The following is a 17,653-nucleotide window of genomic DNA, read 5'->3' as shown; positions in this document are numbered from 1 at the left end:
AAAAAAAAAAAAACAAACATGGTTAGGCCTATCACAGCAATGTCTAGTCCTTGGTACCAACTTCTGTCTTAGGGTTTCTATTGCTGTGGAGAGACACCATGACCACGTCAACTCTTATCAAGGAAAGCATTTAATGGGGTGGTTTATAGTGTCAGAGGTTTAGTCCATTAAAATCATGATGGGACGTGGTAACATGTAGGCAGACATGGAGCTGGAGAAGGAGTCAAAAGTCCTACATTTGTTCCTCAGGAAACAGGAAGTAAACTGTGACATTAGGTGTAGGTTAAGCAAAGGAGACCTCAAAGTCCACCCTGGCAGTGACATACCTTCTCCAATAAGGCCATAGCTACTCCCAACATTGTCACACTTTCTAAGAGTGCCATTTCTTACTTATGGTGATCATTATTGCATTCAAACTACCACAGAAGCTAAAAGACAGTGACTTGAGAATTATTAGCTCTACCTGTAACCACTTCCTAAAACTCCAGAATGGGATAAGTGCATGGCTCAGCTGGTATAGGCACTTGCTGCCAAGTATGAGGGTACAGTTTCAATCCATCCTGGCCCCATACAGTAGAAAGAAAGAAGCAACTTCTGCATGTTTTCCTCTTACCTCCATACACGGGGATCTGCCCATGCTTGTGTGAGTGTGTGTGCATTACTGTACACACACACACAAACACATAGAAACACACACATACACCCCACACATATACAAGGTGAATAGATGCAATTTGAAGTAAGTTGTTTAAAACCTCCAAAGTGGCCTTTACTAAATAACAAGAACCACTAGAGGGAACAACTGAGCTTTAGGAAACAGGCCAAGTGAGAATGCAAGAAACATTAATATAATTAAACAATGCAACATAAAATTATTAACTTTGAAACAATTTTTTGTTAGTTCACTGGTCATCTTTTGAGATAATTAAAATATATTTTGCACTTCAGTTTTAATATAAAATCAATATTTCAAAATACATAAAGTAATAAAAATAGGATTTGTTGGATAGAAAAACAAGTGATGCTTACAGTATAAAAGGAGAGATTATTTTTTTTCCACCTATATTTTTGCTTTCTTTAGATTACCCAGTCTAGGGACAATGGCTTTTTGGTGGTAGGATTCTATTGTGTCTTATTCGGTCAGTCGAGAAACCTGAGATTTCTGAAGAGTTGAGACTAGGAAAGGGGACCAGATGTTCCAAACATCAAGCTGTTACAGGAAGCTTCCCACCCACTCCCAATGTCATGCTGAGTTCTTGACAGACTTCCCTTTCCTGTTTCCTTTTCCCCCTTTCTAATTTTTTTCTTCAAAGTATATTCAACGGCTACTGTCAAAACCATCTTCCTCTATTGTCCCAATGATGATGTCATTCCCTTTCCTTACTCAAGTTTGCCTTCTTCCCATGAACTTTGCCTATTTGTCCCTTACTTCTTGCTGCTGCTCACCAATTGCTACATTTTGCTTTGTTTGGAGGGTTTGAGGGAGAGGGACAGGAGGAGTGTTCCAACCCAGAATAGTATAATTTTAAGTTTTAAAATGTTTAAGTCTTAGATTGAAGCTAGAGACATGAAATTGCAACACTTTTTTATTTCCATAGCATTCTTTGATGCTATTTTCAAATCGTATCTTTTAAGTGAGCTTCAAATAACTCAGTAATAGCATTGCATCAGCAGAGAGACTGTTCCAGTCAGAATAGTGAAAGCAAGAACTTCCAAGGGTTCTCCTCAGCTTCCAACTTGCCATAGAAGTACTGGTATTATAAATACACACAATACTCTTCCAGACTTTACATGGGTTCTGGAGACACGAACTCTTGTCCTCACACTTGCGTAGCAAGCACTTGAGCCACTGGGCCAGCTCCCCTACTCCCACCTACAACTTATCACATCTTCAGCCTCTACCTAAAACTGTGCTATCTGTTCTCCAGCTCTGGTCTCTGGTATGATAACACACGGTGTATAACATCCCAGCTACGGTGACTATATGAATCAATTCCTTATGATATGTGCCTATGTGCATTGTGTTGGATCCATTTATCCGAAGAACCTTAGTGGAAGCTTCTTAAGAAACACCTATGAAATTTTCCAAAAGCCAAAAATAAAAAAATAATCACTGTAGCACTCCATACTTCCTCTCAGAAATAATGTTTTTTGCCAGTCATAACTTCATCACCCACCAAATGTTTGACTTTGAGTAACTCACTCAATCTACCTGTCCTCTTAATTCTTAATTTATTCATTCATGTATCCATTCAACAAACACTGGCAGAATTCCTTTCTTTTGCCAGACACTGAAAGTAATGGGATAGACACAAAAGCCATACGAGTTGATAAAATAAAGTTCATTCTTTAGAAGTTCAGTGCAGTGAAAGCAGAAGATATTTTATAAAAAAATGTCACATTCAGTGTGAAAGGTTTCATGCTCACTTATTGAACACCACTCCTTCCTACTATCCCCCTATACAAACTTGAGATTTCTGATATTTTAAACATTATATTTTATGCACATTTGGAACTCAAGCTATACCTATGGCCCCACCATAGGTCTTTCTGGAAAGACCTTTCCAGATTATATTCCACTGCCTTTCAACACTCCCGCTCTTTCTGCCTAAAATCTAACCCAACACTAAACCACCAATGTTTATTTTCTAGTCTAGAAAAATTAGCTATTATTCATCTTTGTATATATTCTATTGTGGGCTGTCTAAAAGTAGGATATATTCCTACATTTCATCCACTTTAAGAATTTAAGTAATAAAAAATTTGCCTTAGCAAGAGAAACTAGGAAATCACTTTATTTCAATGTTCTTTTTTTGTTTGTTTTTTGTTTTTTTATGTGCGTCATGCTTTTATTACTTTTTTATTATTATTTATGTATTAAAGATTTCTGTCTCCTCCCCGCCACCGCCTCCCATTTCCCTCCCCCTTATTTTAATGTTCTTATTGTCATAAGCTAGAGAATAGTTCATAATGGAGGTATTTAAGATGTTTATAATTTCTAAGTATGAAAAAGTGCTACTATGTTATAAATATAATTTTATAATATTCTCATAATAAAATTACCATTATTTTGCAGAGAATAAAAATCGGTTCATAATAAACAGTCAAAAGTATTCCATTATGTGAGAATTCAAATTCTCTCCTCTCTTTGGTGCAAGGGATTGAACCCAGGGCCTTGGATATGTTAAGCTAGAACTCCACCACTGAGCTACATTTCCAGGAAGGATCTGGCCTATAGTTAAGACTTAAATTCTCTCTCTCTCTCTCTCTCTCTCTCACATTCCTCCCCTCCTCTGTCTCTCTCTTCCCTTCCCTTTATCCTTCTCTCAATAAACTGCACACTCAAAAAAAAAAATTAAATTTTAACTTTAGCAGAACTCTTAACCCACATATTACTTATAGTTACCATTTACTAGTATGTAGTTAAGAAAGTAGGTGCCGGGGTGGCGGGGAGGAACACAACTGCATGGCTGGGAACAATCTATCAGTTAATAGAGGTCATCTTGGTTCACATCCCTAAACCTTTTTCCTCAACTTAAACATTTATAAATTAGAATGATATTCCCTTTGTAGTTGTCACAAACGGAATTTTTGACTCTTCAGGCTTTCACTTTTCATTGTTACCTGAAAATAGGATCGGAATAAGGGAACTAAAGTCATTAAAAACTTGCCTGATGTGTGTCAGTTGTGAAATGAATGGTACTTGTCTTTATTAAAAAAAAAAATAAATGATCAGGAATTCTTTATGTGGCTGGTCACACAGGTTCTGCATACTTTCTACTGGCTAATAGCCCTGTGAAATGTGCTCAAAGAAATCTGTAATCTGATTTCCCCAAAGAAGGTTTTACAAACCAGAAGTTCATGTCTCATGATATGCTTTATACAACTTCTTTTTCTCTACATTACTTACACTCTTTGCTGGGATCATTATCTTAAACATAATTCCAAGGAAAGACTTATGGAAAATGTGTGGGCATGGGGAGGGATCCATCTCAGCCTCAGCCAGGAGTCGCCATTCCTTTTTAAATTCTGCAAAGGATTTGCAGAATTCTTTCTGGTCTCCTAGACATTAGCAGCCAGATTTAAATTTAACAATTTATAGTGTAGCACTATAAAGGGAATAATAAAGGTTGGAAATGTAGCTCAGTTGATCTCCTTTCGAATGACCCAGGTCTCTTTCAATCTCCAGGCCCTTGCCCGACTAGTGTAAGGTACAGTGGTGCGCGAACTGTACTGAGGGGGTAACACAGAATCGGGTGTTACACTTAGTTATGAATGCCTGGCCTTCCCTTGGCTTGTATCTTGCTAGCTTTTCTTAATTTAAATTATCCCACTACCTTTTGCCTCTAGGCTTTTTCCTTTTCTTACTTGATTATGTCTTACTTTCCTTCTTACCCTGTGGCTGGCTGGGTTGCAGGGCCCCTGACATCCTCCTCCCCTTGTACTTGCCTTCTCCTTTCGTGGTTTCTCTTTCTATTTATACTTTCTGTATACCAAGCATGCCTATTCTTGTTCTGCTTTGCTATTGGCTGTTCAGCTTTTTATTAGACCATCATGTTTTAGACAGGCAAAAAATAACAGCTTCACAGAGTTAATCAAATGGAGCATAAACAAAAGTCACATGCCAGGCAGTGGTGGTGCATGCCAAAGCTACAGAGAAATCCTGTTTTGAAAAAGCAAATAAATAAACAAACAAACATCACACACCTTAAAATAATATTCCCCATTGTGTTGCTGGTGTTTTTATCAACTTTATTATCTGCATTGCTGATCTGATTAATACATTCATTCACATGACTTAAAACACAATTCACCAAATATGGGTCTTACTTTAAATAGTTAATATAAATCAATCTCTCTCTCTTTCTCTCTCTCTCTCTTTTCTGAGACAGGGTTTCTCTGTGTAGCCCTGGTAAACTTCTGCCTCCTAAGTGCTAGGATTAAAGGCAAGCACCACTATGTGTTTTAGTAAGAAAAAAAACAAAAAACAATTCAACTAATCAAAAGCCCTACTCACATACAAGTCAGAGTGAATACATTTTGTTAAAGGATTAAAGACATTGTAGTTTATGATGAGCCAAGTTTTAAAATTTGGTTAGTCACCAATGAAAAAGTGATCTTTGTAGCTAAAAATGAAATAAAATGTTCAGATTTAGAAAGATTTAAAAAAAAAAAGATTGAAAAGCTTAAACACAGTATAAAACCCAAGCTGGCATCACCTAGTAAAACATATTATTATTAAAGAGCTTCCAAATATCAATATTTCATGCTTCATGGTCACATTTAATCAACTTAAAAGACATTGCTTGATTTAGTTTCTTTTCTAAACTATCAGTTCTGGTAAACATTCTAACTTCAACATCTTACCTTCAAGCAAAGTTAGATTCTACTTCTCCTAATCCATGTGTAAAGATCTCCAGAAGTAGCAAGCTGGTACCAATTTAAAGGAGTTTAAATGCAAGGCCAGAAACACTGCCAATATGATTACACACCAGCTAAAGGGATCAGAAAAGCACAGGCCCAATACTCAACAAAGGCTACTCATTCTAGGAATGAGTTGTTATAGGAACTGCAAGTACAGGTTATGGGAGGAGATGATGGCTTTGAACATATTTCAATTTAGGGTAGCTGCTGTCCAAACTGTGCTGAGCAGGAGTCTGGGGTTGGCATTAGTGCTCAGGGGAAGAGTGAGGCCATGATCTCAAAGCCTTGACTGCTTCAAGTAGGTAAGAGGACTGATGTCAGCTTTATGCCTGGCTAGAAGCACATCAATCTGTGTTGGGGCTCCTCCAAGCTCCTATCTCTACTGGCTGTGCAGCTCCTTTATCCCTCTCTGTGAAAATCCCCTTTAAGTGTCCCACTTCTAGGCTGTACAGAAAGTAGGAAATCCTGCCCTCACAGGACTGAGGTGACTGACAGAAATACAAAATTGTGTTTTGTTTTCTGGGAGTTTTTGTTTCGTTTGAGACAGGAGGAGCCTAGGTTAGCCTGGAACTCAGTATGTAGCTGAGGGTGGCCTAGAACTCCTGATGCTTTGCTTCGGTCTCTCAAGAGCTAGGTTCTAAATTGGGCTTCTCACTTGCAAAGAACAGACTCTGTACTTAAGCCGAAAGAAATTTATTAGAGTACGTTTAGAGAATCAGCAGGAAGACTAGAGAAGCAGGCTTAGTCAGGAAACAAGGAAGGTATGGGGAATCCAAGTCCAGCTCCAAGAATAATCTGAGTTACTTTCAAAATTCAAAATTCTAGAGGACCAAACAGATGCTTCAGCTGGTAAACATGTTTGCCACAAAAACTGAGAACCTGCAATCAATTTCCAGGATCCACATGGTGGAAGAGAAACCAACTTCCATAAGCTGTGATCTCACCTTCGAAAGCACCACAGTGCATATCTCTCCCCAAATTAAAAATAAATACTCAAAATTCCAGATTGAAGCCTATTAGTAGTACATGTATTCAGAGAACAGGTTTAAATTCCAGTTACTAGGTAGAGAACTAGTTTTCAGAAAATCTTAGAAACACTTTTCTCCCCATATCCTTCTCATCAACCAAGTCTCCCTTACAATAGGTCTAGAACTCAAGACCAAGCAAAGGATGACCTTGAACTCCTCCTCAGCTGCTTCTACCTCTGAGATTACAGGCACACAGGGTTTACCTAGCGCTGGAGATGGAACCTACAGCTCTGTGGCTCTGTGTAGACTAAGCAAGCTCTCTATCAACTGAGCTACATTTCTAGATCCATAGATTCCCTTTTTCAAAAAGCATCAACAACCACTACTTTCTATAGATCACTCTGCAGAGGACACACATAGGATGTCAAGTGTAAATTCAGTGTAGAAGTTGCAGTTAAATGAGCAGAATGAAATGTCAACATGGAAGGAGTTTGAAAATGTAGGCAAGACTTCTGAGAAGAAGCAAGCTGCATGAATAGTAAGAGCTAGAATTGAAAGTGGGGATTTTGTTCTAAGCCTAATCCAAACTAAAAAGAAACTAGAAGGATTCAAGTCAGAGACTACGTCAATGGATCCCAAAGATGTAAAAGCAAAAACTAGATTGTTACAAAACAGCCCTGGATCGGAGGAGGTACCACATAACCACAAAGTTAAAAGCCAGAGAAAGCAATAAAAAGCATCAAGAAGACAGGGTGGATTTGCTGAACTTCATATAAATGTGTATTCATTGTAGGGCATGTTCACATGCCTGTTATTCTAGTTCTCTTAGACAGTGGGGAGGAAACAAAAACAAAACCACCAGGTCCAGTATAAGGTAATGAAAATACAAGGTTTAAGAAAGTGATGGATCACTGTACTCTTCAGAGAGCTCAGCACAATGAGCCTCACACTCAAGAAGAAATGCCTGATCCTACAAGTCTTAGCTTAGGGAAGCTCTTGTGCTCTTTCTAGATGGGTCCTTGGAGTAGGCATGGCCAGCTGGAAAAGACAAAGTCAAGGTGGTATAGATAACAGCAGGTGCCATGTGGTTACAAGGATATCCTGCTTCTAATGGATAAAAGACATCTTGAAAAATCTGTCTGGTGTTTGAGATCATATACTGCATGCACCTTATGCAAAGCAGCTGGCCTTTCAGTTACAGGAAGAGAAAATGACATCATCAGGGCCTTAGTGTGTGTGTGGGGGGGACGACAGATCTCTCCCTGAGAGCAGAAGTTTAACCTAAACAAAAACATTTCCAGGCAGAATCACAGGTTCCATTGTGTATCAGTTCAATTTCTAATAATTCAAATTTCCAGCCAAGTAATTTTAAGCACTAAAAAGCTTTAATAAGAATATCTTAGTTTTAGAAATACCTAATATAGTTTAAACTTTCCCCTGACCTTCCCCTTCTTTCCTAGGGCTCACTTTCCGGAAGCTTCAAGATAGGTCCTTATCACACCACAACACAGTGCGAGAGGGAACCAGGGGCTGACATCCTTCACTTGTCCATTTCACAAACAGGTTTTTAGCTCAGACTAATTTCTGTAACACCAAACTCAGCAAAACTTTCCAGATTCTGTCACTTTCTTAAAAAGTAGTTTTAAATATTTCTAAAATTAATAGCCATTAAATGTAATACATAATTTGTAGGTGTGATTTTGATGCCCTCTCCCTACCTTAAAATACAGAAATTGTGTGCGCTGGCACCTACCTGCAACCCCAGGACTGGGAGGTGGAGGTAAAGCAGGGGCTCAAGGCCATCCTCTACACAGCAAGCTCAAAACCAGCCTGGCTAAACAAGACCCTGTATCGGAAAAAAAAGTCACAAAGTAACAAAAGATACAGAACAAATTCAAAGCAGGCTAAACTAACATTGGGAAGGGTTTTTATTTGTTTTGTTTTTGAGATTGCGTTTAGGGGCACACATATTTCTACTAAACTCTGGAGGTTTAGAAACGGAACAACTCAAATAGGTAAAATTCTAGTTTTAAGAAAAATGGAATATACATCAATATGAAAAACTTAATGCCCCAAACAATGGCAAAATAAAGCATTACATGTAGTTGTTCATGTGAATTCCAATACCTTTGTTTTGAAACTTTCAAAACTTTTAAGTTTTTTTTTCCGTTTAAGTTACAAAATACCAGAACAATGACACAGTTGGTGGTGCTATTCGAGACTATGCCGAAGATGATTCTGAACTTTGTTGAAAGCCACAAAGGAAACCAAGAGTCCTTAATAACTAACCACAGCAATACTTCGGATATCCCCACCAAACAGGAAATACAAAATACAAAAGGGAAATCAAGGGTTTGACAAGGGTGAAGTGGCTTTAGCCAAGTCTCTCGATCTTGCCTCTCATCTTTACCCCAGTTCCTTCTGAACCCTTCCTTTTCTACAAGGCAAACAGAAAAAAGATGCATGGCCTTCGGAAAGGGAAAACCCAGGGGGCCCTCGCCTCAGTTTTAACATCTGTCAAGCAGAGCTATAGTCTGGGTTCCCTCTTAGTAGGATCAAATAATATGCTGTCCCGCACCAAGTGAAAGCCACCATTCCTGGGAGAGTTGCCAACACAACTCAGCTTCGGTTCCTCTCCCGGCAAGGCTGGTTCGACCTACAGTCAACAGGAAGCTTCTGGGGCAGGGACAGGATCCCAGCTTCGGAAAGAGGCCAGAAGAGAACGTTTTTGGATCCCGACCAGGGTGTCAGCACCGCCGCGCTGGCTCACGCGGTTGGGCTGAGATTTTACTATCAGTGACAAAGACTGCGTAGACACAAGGCTGAGAAACGAAAAGTCAAACTCTCCAAAGAACCTCAACCCCGGCCACCCCACAAAACAAAGCCCCACGACCCTCGGCGCTACGGAGAGCCGGGCCGAGCTCCGTTGTGCCCGTCGCGGTAGTCGGAGCGCGGGAGGGAAGGCGCCGCAGGCCTGTGTAGCTTTCTCTTCACGCCCCCTCAGGAGCCCGCCTGGCCCCCGCCGCCATGTTGGGCTGGCAGGCGTGACACGACCTGGCCTCCCGGCCGCGCGCGAACCCCGCACAGAGATCCGGCGCCGGAAGGCGCTCGAAGCAGGCAGCGCGGCCAGGCGCGAGTTCCGGTGAGCGGGCGCGCGCAGGGAGCCTCAGCCCCCGCCCCGCGCTGCCGCCCCCGTCGGGAACGGAGGGGCGGGGCCGGCGGCTGGAGGAGGAGAAGGAGGAGGAGGGGGAGGAGGAGGAGGAGGGGAGGAGGGGAGGAGGGGAAGAGAGGGAGGCCGTGGGGTGCGGGCGCACGGGAATTCCCTCCTCCTCAAGTAACGTGTCCCGGGCCGGCTGTGCCGTCGTCGCCGCCTCCCGGCGCCCCGCGAGCAGGAGACGGAGCACGGAGAGAGGGCCGCGCGGGCGTGCGCCTCGGCCGACCACCGTCTCCCCCAGCGACCCGTGCGAGTGCGGCCAGACGGCAGGTAGGCTCGCGGCGGGCCCTCGCGACGGAAGCTGCTGACCCCGGCCGGGCAGCGCTAGGCCCCGGCGTCCGTCCTCCCGCTCCCCGGCTTCTCGAGGCGCCGCCGTTCCTGCCGCTGTCTGCCGGCGGGGCCAGGAGTCGGGAAGTTGTGGAGAAACTTCTCCCTCCTGCGGTCGGGCGGGCGGGCGTGTCTCCCGGGCGCGCTACCTGCTGGCCCCCAGCCTCGGTCCCCCTTCCCGTCTAGTCCTTCCCGATCCTGCGAGAGTCCGACTGGTAGTCTAGTCGACGTCGGGGCCGCTCTTGCGCCCTGCGTCCTAAAGGGCTTCGGGTCACTCGCGAGTGAGGACGAGCGGGAGGCAGGGGAGTGGCCCCTTCTTGACTTAGCGGCTAGAGGTCTGTGTCGCCTGACGCCCGCAGCAACTTTCCGGAGCGAGGACTGGGACGTGGGGCTGGGGTGGGGTAGGGGTGAGAGTTGGTGAGCATCCGTCTGTGCAAGGTTTGATTGAAAACCGCGACGAGTTTATAAAGTTTTCCTTTGTTTGGGGCTGAAGGTGATGGGAATTGTTATATTCAGAGGCCTCTTTTAAAGGTGCCCTGACACTCTGCCTCGTGTTGGGTTCGGCTCTTTATCCCGTGTTAATGAAAATTTTGTCTGAGAGTCTGTTTTTCTTTTTGGTAATTATTTCCAGCATTTGCTTTATTGGACACGCGGAAGAGCTGCTTTAAGAAAGTGGGAATATCGTTTCTGGAATAGGGACTTCTGTAGTGAACGGGGCATAGTGTGGGCTTTTTTTTTTTTTTTTTACATAAGTGATCGAAACAGTCATGAAATGGTTAATGGCAGTTATCAAAATAAATAAATGAAAAGTCTGCAGTACACCCACAACTTTGCAGCTCTGTCGTTTGTCATGTAGGTGTGTCCCACAGCTGTGTTTTCATATAGGTGATTTCCCAGGACACCATGTTGTAGTATATTTTGTGCATTATACTGTAAGATTACTGTACCAAAAGTATCTTGACAATTGAAAGTATATATTAAAATTCTGTTTAATTTCTAAATTTAAAATGTTACAAAATGTGCTTTTGTCATATGAACTTAATGTGAAATACTTGTTCAACTCTATTAAGAAGTCCAGTGACTGTGGACATTTTGAGTGGACAGGAAAGAGGATGTTAAATTAAAAGCCGAAGTTCTTGTATGCATCACATATGAGAGAACACAAACTGCATGAAAGTTGTACACCAGAGGAATATTTCCTTTCTTCTAGCCATGTCAGCATTTAGCTATATCTTATTTTTTGAGTACCAGCTAAACCACAGTGAAGAATTTAGATACTGGTTAACATTTCAGAGGGTCCTAAATTTGAAAAAACCGAAACTATTGCCTTTGATTAAAACAAGACAGTTTGTATTCATGTCTCCAGCATAAAAGCTAGAAGGACTCTTAAAATATGTACTTTGCCATAACCATGGTAATGTTAACATAGCTTTAATTTTGCAGCCTGTTTTTGCTGACTTCACAAACCACAAAATTGACTCCTTTCTGTTAACTGAAAGTGAAATTACAGCCCTGACCTGTCTTCCTGGGAGAGGTATAGACTTTTGTCTTATGGTCAAAGGATAATATTAATGTATAGTCAAAAGTTTGTTTTTAGTTGAGGAAACTCCAGAAAATCATTGTCTATGCAAATAAATTTTTATTTTTGTGTTTATAAGTGCTGAAAGAAGATTAGTGACCCATCACAAATGAATTATTACTAATCTTTATTTATTTGTAGTTCTAAAATTGCTTAGTACTAGTGGTAAATAGCTTATTATGGGTAAATTAAAAAAAACATTTAGCTCCAGTTGCCATGATTTAGGAAAGAGGCATAAACAGATTTTTTTAAAAAAGGTTCTGACATCTAGAAATGGTCTAGAAATGTAAACTTAAGTGATAAAACTAGTATTTAAAAAGAACTACAAGGAAGTAATTTGCATAAGAGGGAGGGAGGCAGCTGTGATAAGCACCCCTACTTCTGTAGTAGTAGGAAAAAATTCCCCCTCCTCTCCACAGGGTTTCTCTTTGTAACAGGGATGGCTGTTCAGAAACTGCCCTGTAGACCAGGTTAGCCTGGTACTCACAGTAATCCACCTGCCTCTGCCTTCCCAGTGTTGGAGTTAAAGATGTGCGCCACCATGTGCGCCATCACGGCTTGGTTAGGAAAGTTCTTTTAACCTTGGGGTCGTGGATGTGTTTATCTTAATTCATCAAGTCATATAGTTGTGTGTTTTTCTGTACGTAGGTTTTATATTTTACATGAACATATTTTTAAGATGCCCAGTGTAATGCAGTATAGATGGTGTTTGGATTAAACTAATAATTTGGGGGGATAACCTGGTTTCTTGTCACATCCTTCAATCTTTCCACTTTTTGTTAAAAAATTTAATCATTGGTGACTGACTTTAGAACACTCCCTGGGCTCTCCTTTGCTAACAGGTTTAGGCTTTCTGCATCGTAACTGTCATGTACTAGCCTGTATGTATAACTGCCTTGAAAATACCACACATTTCCAGATGTACAATAATGAGATAAATTTGAAAAAAATTATTTTTCATAGAAATACTCATAGTTTTTGTTGTTATATCAACCTTTACTATTTTTAAATATAAGTAATAGTAAGTAATCAAAATGTTTATTGAATGAATGGATGTTGTTCTGTTATCAAGTACCTACTTTTGAGAAAATCAGGTACCATGACAAAAGTGATATAGCAAGTCTTCACTTTCATTCTGTTTTTTCTCCAGAGCAGTAATGATTTAACTAAAAAGTTTGTCTGTTAGTTTTGATATTCCCATGAGATTCTTGTTATGTAGTAATTTTTTCCTTATTGACACTTAATGAAGTGGGTAGAGTCTGAAGAAATAATACACTTTTGTTGCAGACGAAAATAGTGACCGTTTGGGTGCGTTTCAGAGACAGTGTAGTTGCTAGATGCTGCTTTATCCTGTGTAGTCGTGTGCTGTTTTAGCTGTTGATTTTGTTGCTTAACATTGTTGTAATGGAGCACTGAAGAAGAGATTGCATCTGTGCCAAGTTCTTATGTCACAGGAACTTTGCCCTGTTGTAAAGGTGATATTTGTTACTCTGGCCCTGTGTGAATATTTACAGGAAGTTTTAGTAAGATCTTCTATTGTTCTGAGGGCTACATGACTAGGTCACCTTTGTTTCACATTTAAACTGGTTTATAATATAAATACAAGTCCTCTAGCAAGATCCAGTTGCTGCTTCTTAAAGGAAATACTTGATTCCTATTAACGTATCTTGGTGTCTTAACAAGTACTGTGTAAAGCCGTTTGTGTGGCTGTGGTAGGGTATATGTTTTCTTTTTTCTTTTCTCAGCTGCTCCAGTGCCACAATTAGCTGAGTATTGCTCAGCTGCAGCTGCTGGGTGATTATGAGCCATCTAGCTCCTGTCTAAACTCAGAGGCGGATTTAGCAAAAGGAGCTATAGTAACAGTCAAGATAGAAAAAGAAGAGCCAGTGCTGCTGCCAGTGTTATTTGAGCAAGTCTGTGCAAAGGAATTCTTGGCTGCCGTAGCACTCACTACTATTGTCTTGGAACCAGCCAACTTGATGGCAGCATATCTTGATCTGAGTTGAGATTTACCCTTTAGATTCGGAAGTATACTCCAAGAAAGGTGGAAAGTCCTGTGATTACAAAGTATAGCATCATGTACTGAAGGCCTGAATTACAATGATGAGACCTCAGTGTCTCATCTCCTTGCCTAGCAGCACCCTTTGGTGTCTCTTCTTGGGTTTCGAGAAACATTTAACATATTCCACTTTACTTTAACTACTGTTACTATTTGGGGGAATGACTGGATTTCTGATGTACCAATCTACATTTTTCTTTTCTAATAAAAAGTGGAAGACCCTCTAGAGGGGTTAGTTCTAGAACCAGCTACCCATAGCTTGTCCCCTGCTGTCTGAAATTTGGAAGTAAAAATCCAAAATTCTTATTTATTATTGTTGGTATTTCAGAACATAAGCCTCAACAAGTACAAGTACTAGCAATACATGGTAGTCTGTATTCCCACCATCTATTGGGGAGAAGGCTGAGATGGGAGGATTGGGAATTTAAGGTCAGCCTAGACCATTTAGTAGTACCTTATCTCAAAAGTAAAAGAAAAAAATCAGCATGCAAATACACTATCAGCTATGTATGGAAAATTTTAGACTAGAAGATGCCATTGGCAAATTTTGTTGCCTCTGAAATGATAATCGTAGCATCTTATACAGCTATCTACTGAAAATGCAGGGACAATCAATTCCTTTTACTAATCCTGATAATACTGGGTAGTTCAGGGTTTGGCTAATTTGAGGTGGGGATTAGAGTTCAAACTTTAAGGAAGAGATATATAGAAGACTGAGCATGCTTAAGTGTATGTTGTCATAAGGTCATTTAACAAGAGACTGGTAAAAAGCTCATATGACAAAGATATTTCTTCTAAAATTGTAGTATTTCTTTCTGGGTTGTTGTTGTTGACAAAATGTTTCTGTAGCAAGGGGCTGTTTCTATAGTAGTCCACAGTAAAGAATTTTTAAAACTTTTACATTTATTTGTTTATTTAGGTGTATGTGTGTGTGTGTGTGTGAGAGAGAGAGAGAGAGGGAGAGGAGGACGGGGAGGGAAAGGAGGGGAGGAAAACTTGGAGAAGGGAGAGGGGGAGGGGGAAAGGAGGAGGGAGTGGGAGAGGAAGATTACCTTCAGGAGACCATTCTCTTCTATCATGTGGGTTCTGAGATTGAACTCACTGTTCAATTTTATTCACTAATCAGACATTTTACCAGCCTAAGAAATAATCTTTGAATTGTATCAAAGATGTGGTTTGCAGTATAACCATATGACTATAACTGTGGACTTTTCCTTTTTTCTTTTTTCTGTTTTGGTTTTTCAAGACAAGATTTCTCTGTGTAGCTTTGTAGCCTGTCCTGGAAATAGCTCTTGTAGACCAGGCTGCCCTTGAACTCACAGAGATGCACCTACCTCTGCCTCCCGAGTACTGGAATTAAAGGTGTGTGCTCATAATAAACATTTTTTGTATATCCTTACCAAAATTAATAAAATCAGCTTAGTGCTTTTTATAGATTAAATTTAAATAATATCAGCTTTCTTTTGCTCTCAAAGTTTTGTTCTACATTATATAAAATAATTTAAAATAATCTTTCAAATGAGAATTTTAAAGGTTTTCTTTATAAACTAAAAATCAGTTGAAGTTAAACTAGTCTTTAGGAACGTTTATTTTAAAGAAATACTTTTTAAAGTTTTGGCATTTTGGTTGTGAGCCTAGCCTTTAATGGAAGAACCACCTCTCGAGACCTATTTTTTACAGTTTTAATGAATACAGTTTATTCTTGAGTTATAAAAAAATCCCGTTTTCGTTAAAATCTGAAATACATTTGATAATTTATCATACTAAAATTGACAATATTGTAATTTAGGTTTATCTCTCCCTAGGATGAAAGAAAAGAGATATACTCATTTGCTGTGATGTGTTTGAAGGAATGTATAGTACTTGGGACACATTATGCTGTGGTTTTGGCAGGGTTTAGGAAGTGCAGGAAGGAAAGTGCTGACCATTAAAACTTCCAATGTATATCTAGAGGCTTAAGTTGTTTCAGTAGTCTGTCTGTCTTCCCCTCCCCTCTTTGTGCTTTAAATAATTTTCAGTTCCTTAACATTCAAGAGCAGTTGGAGTGAGATAGGGTTGATGGCTCACATATATAAGTTAATACTTAGAATTGTTCTGCGGCAGACTTATTGAAGTCTATCTAACCTTTGTTCTCATGTGAGTCGTCTTTTACAGATAAGGATACCTTAAAGTAATGGCAGTCAGGCCTATGGAAAGGAGCAGAGAAGGAAATGCGGTATAATGAGGAAAGAATAAAAAAAATACATCAACTTTTATAAAGACATGCTTCTTTTTAATTAGTGTACAGGATTCCATTTATAATAGTGACCAATTCCATAGCTTTGTCAATTTAGTAAACTTCTTAGGTAAAAGGTTGTCGAGCCAGATGGTTCCTGATTTTAGTATGACTCTGCTGGACTAGGTGTGTCTTTGTTGGAGAAAGTATGTCACTGAGGACAGGCTTTGAGGTCTCAGAGGCTCAGGCGTGGTCAGTGGATCAAGTCTTGCTGCCTGAGGAACTCTCAGCTTCTCCAGTAACCATGTTTGCCTGCATGATGATAATGGACTAAACCACTGATCTTGTAAGCCATCCCCAATAAAATGGTGTCCTTTATAAGAGTTGCTGTGGTCATGATGTCTCTTTACAGAAATAGAAATCCTAACTAAGATAGTGGTATAAAGTGTGTGATACTTCTGAAACTTTTTTGTTTGTTTGTTTTTTGTTTTTTGTTTTTTTTTGAGACAGGGTTTCCCAGTGAAGCCCTGGCTGTCCTGGAGCTCACACTGTAGACTAGGCAGACCTTGAATTCAGAAATCTTGCTTGCCTCTGCCTCCCTGATGCTGGGATTAAAGGCCTGTGCCACCACCACCCAGTGGAAATTGATTTCTTAACTGACCTTTGAAGCAGTTATCAAATAATTCATAGCTATTTGGATGAGGACATTGCCACACTGTAACAGGAAAATATCTACTATCATTATAATTCAGATTTAATTTTTAAAATTTGGTTATTGTGTTTATGTGAATTCATGATGGGAGGAAGCATGCCTGCCACAGCATGTATCTGGAGGTCAGAGAACACCTTAAGGAGTGGGTTCTTTCCTCTCACCTTTAAAGGGGTTTCAGGAATTGAACTTAGGTAACTAGGTTTACATGGCAAACATCTTTACCCAATGAGCCATCTTAATTGACAAACACTCCTTGATAAGGGTATTTATTTGTCCTTAAATTAATAATTAATATTTGGAACGCAACAAGCATGGGTATTCGAAATCTTCACCTTTCAAGACTTACTAGGGAAAAATAAACCTAAAATTGCAAGTAGGTTGTGTTCTCAGTTTATTAGTTTTATGAAATTGGAATGTTTCTCCAGAATGCCTTTCCTGTAGTGTAACCTTTCTGGTTAGATTTCTATGTAGCCCATTAAAATTATCCTGTAAAACTGTAAAAAAAAAAAAAAAAAAAAACAACAAAAAAAAACCAGTTGTAATAGTGTTTTTCATTTTTTTGTTTTTAAATATGTACTCTTTGAATAAATAAAATGCTTATTTACAAATATTAAGTATGAATAGATAAACCTATTGTCTAGCCTGTCACTTCTTTGTACCTTTGCAGCCCCTACTCTTGTTAAGAATCACTAAGAATTCTAGTGAACCTTGAGTAAAGAATTATCCGTAGTCTCTCCCACCTGCTTAGTAAGCTTTTTGATACCTACTGTTCTACTTTTGATGCCTCGTACTCTAGCCCTACAGGATGGAGTGGAGCTTCAGAAAATAAGACGGGGGCTTGGTGTGATTCTGGGTTTCTAATTTTCCTCTTTATTTTGTCCTTTTCTTTTTTCTATCCATTCCTAGTGTTGGATGTTGAGTGATGAAAAAAGCTTGTTCTACAACAGGTTGTTGGGATACTAATATTTAACATGGATTACTATATTTAATATGAATGTTTTTAATATGTTTCCAAATACACAGGAAAATCATCGAGGACATAGTCATTATAGCTGAAGCAACTGATACTTGACTTACTACAGGTGTATACACATGATTTAGCAGAACTAGGATTTGAATCTAGACCTTTATTCCTTAGGAATGAAACAGTGGCAG

General features: G+C 39.9%; 1 protein-coding gene across 1 annotated transcript in view; it reads left to right on the top strand.

Moving 5' to 3' along the window:
• The first annotated feature begins 9,652 nt into the window (after window positions 1-9,652).
• Window positions 9,653-17,653, top strand: part of Yes1 (YES proto-oncogene 1, Src family tyrosine kinase) — a 76,392-nt gene continuing 68,391 nt past the window's right edge. Inside the window, exon 1 of the mRNA XM_005369941.3 lies at window positions 9,653-9,876. The gene's annotated coding sequence lies outside the window, so the exon portion shown is untranslated. The remainder of the gene's footprint in view (window positions 9,877-17,653) is intronic.

This window comes from Microtus ochrogaster, unplaced genomic scaffold, assembly GCF_000317375.1.
Source record: "Microtus ochrogaster isolate Prairie Vole_2 unplaced genomic scaffold, MicOch1.0 UNK67, whole genome shotgun sequence".
NCBI lineage: Eukaryota > Metazoa > Chordata > Mammalia > Rodentia > Cricetidae > Microtus > Microtus ochrogaster.
Note: the sequence above shows the minus strand (reverse complement) of the source record. Positions and strands in the feature narration are given on the sequence as shown.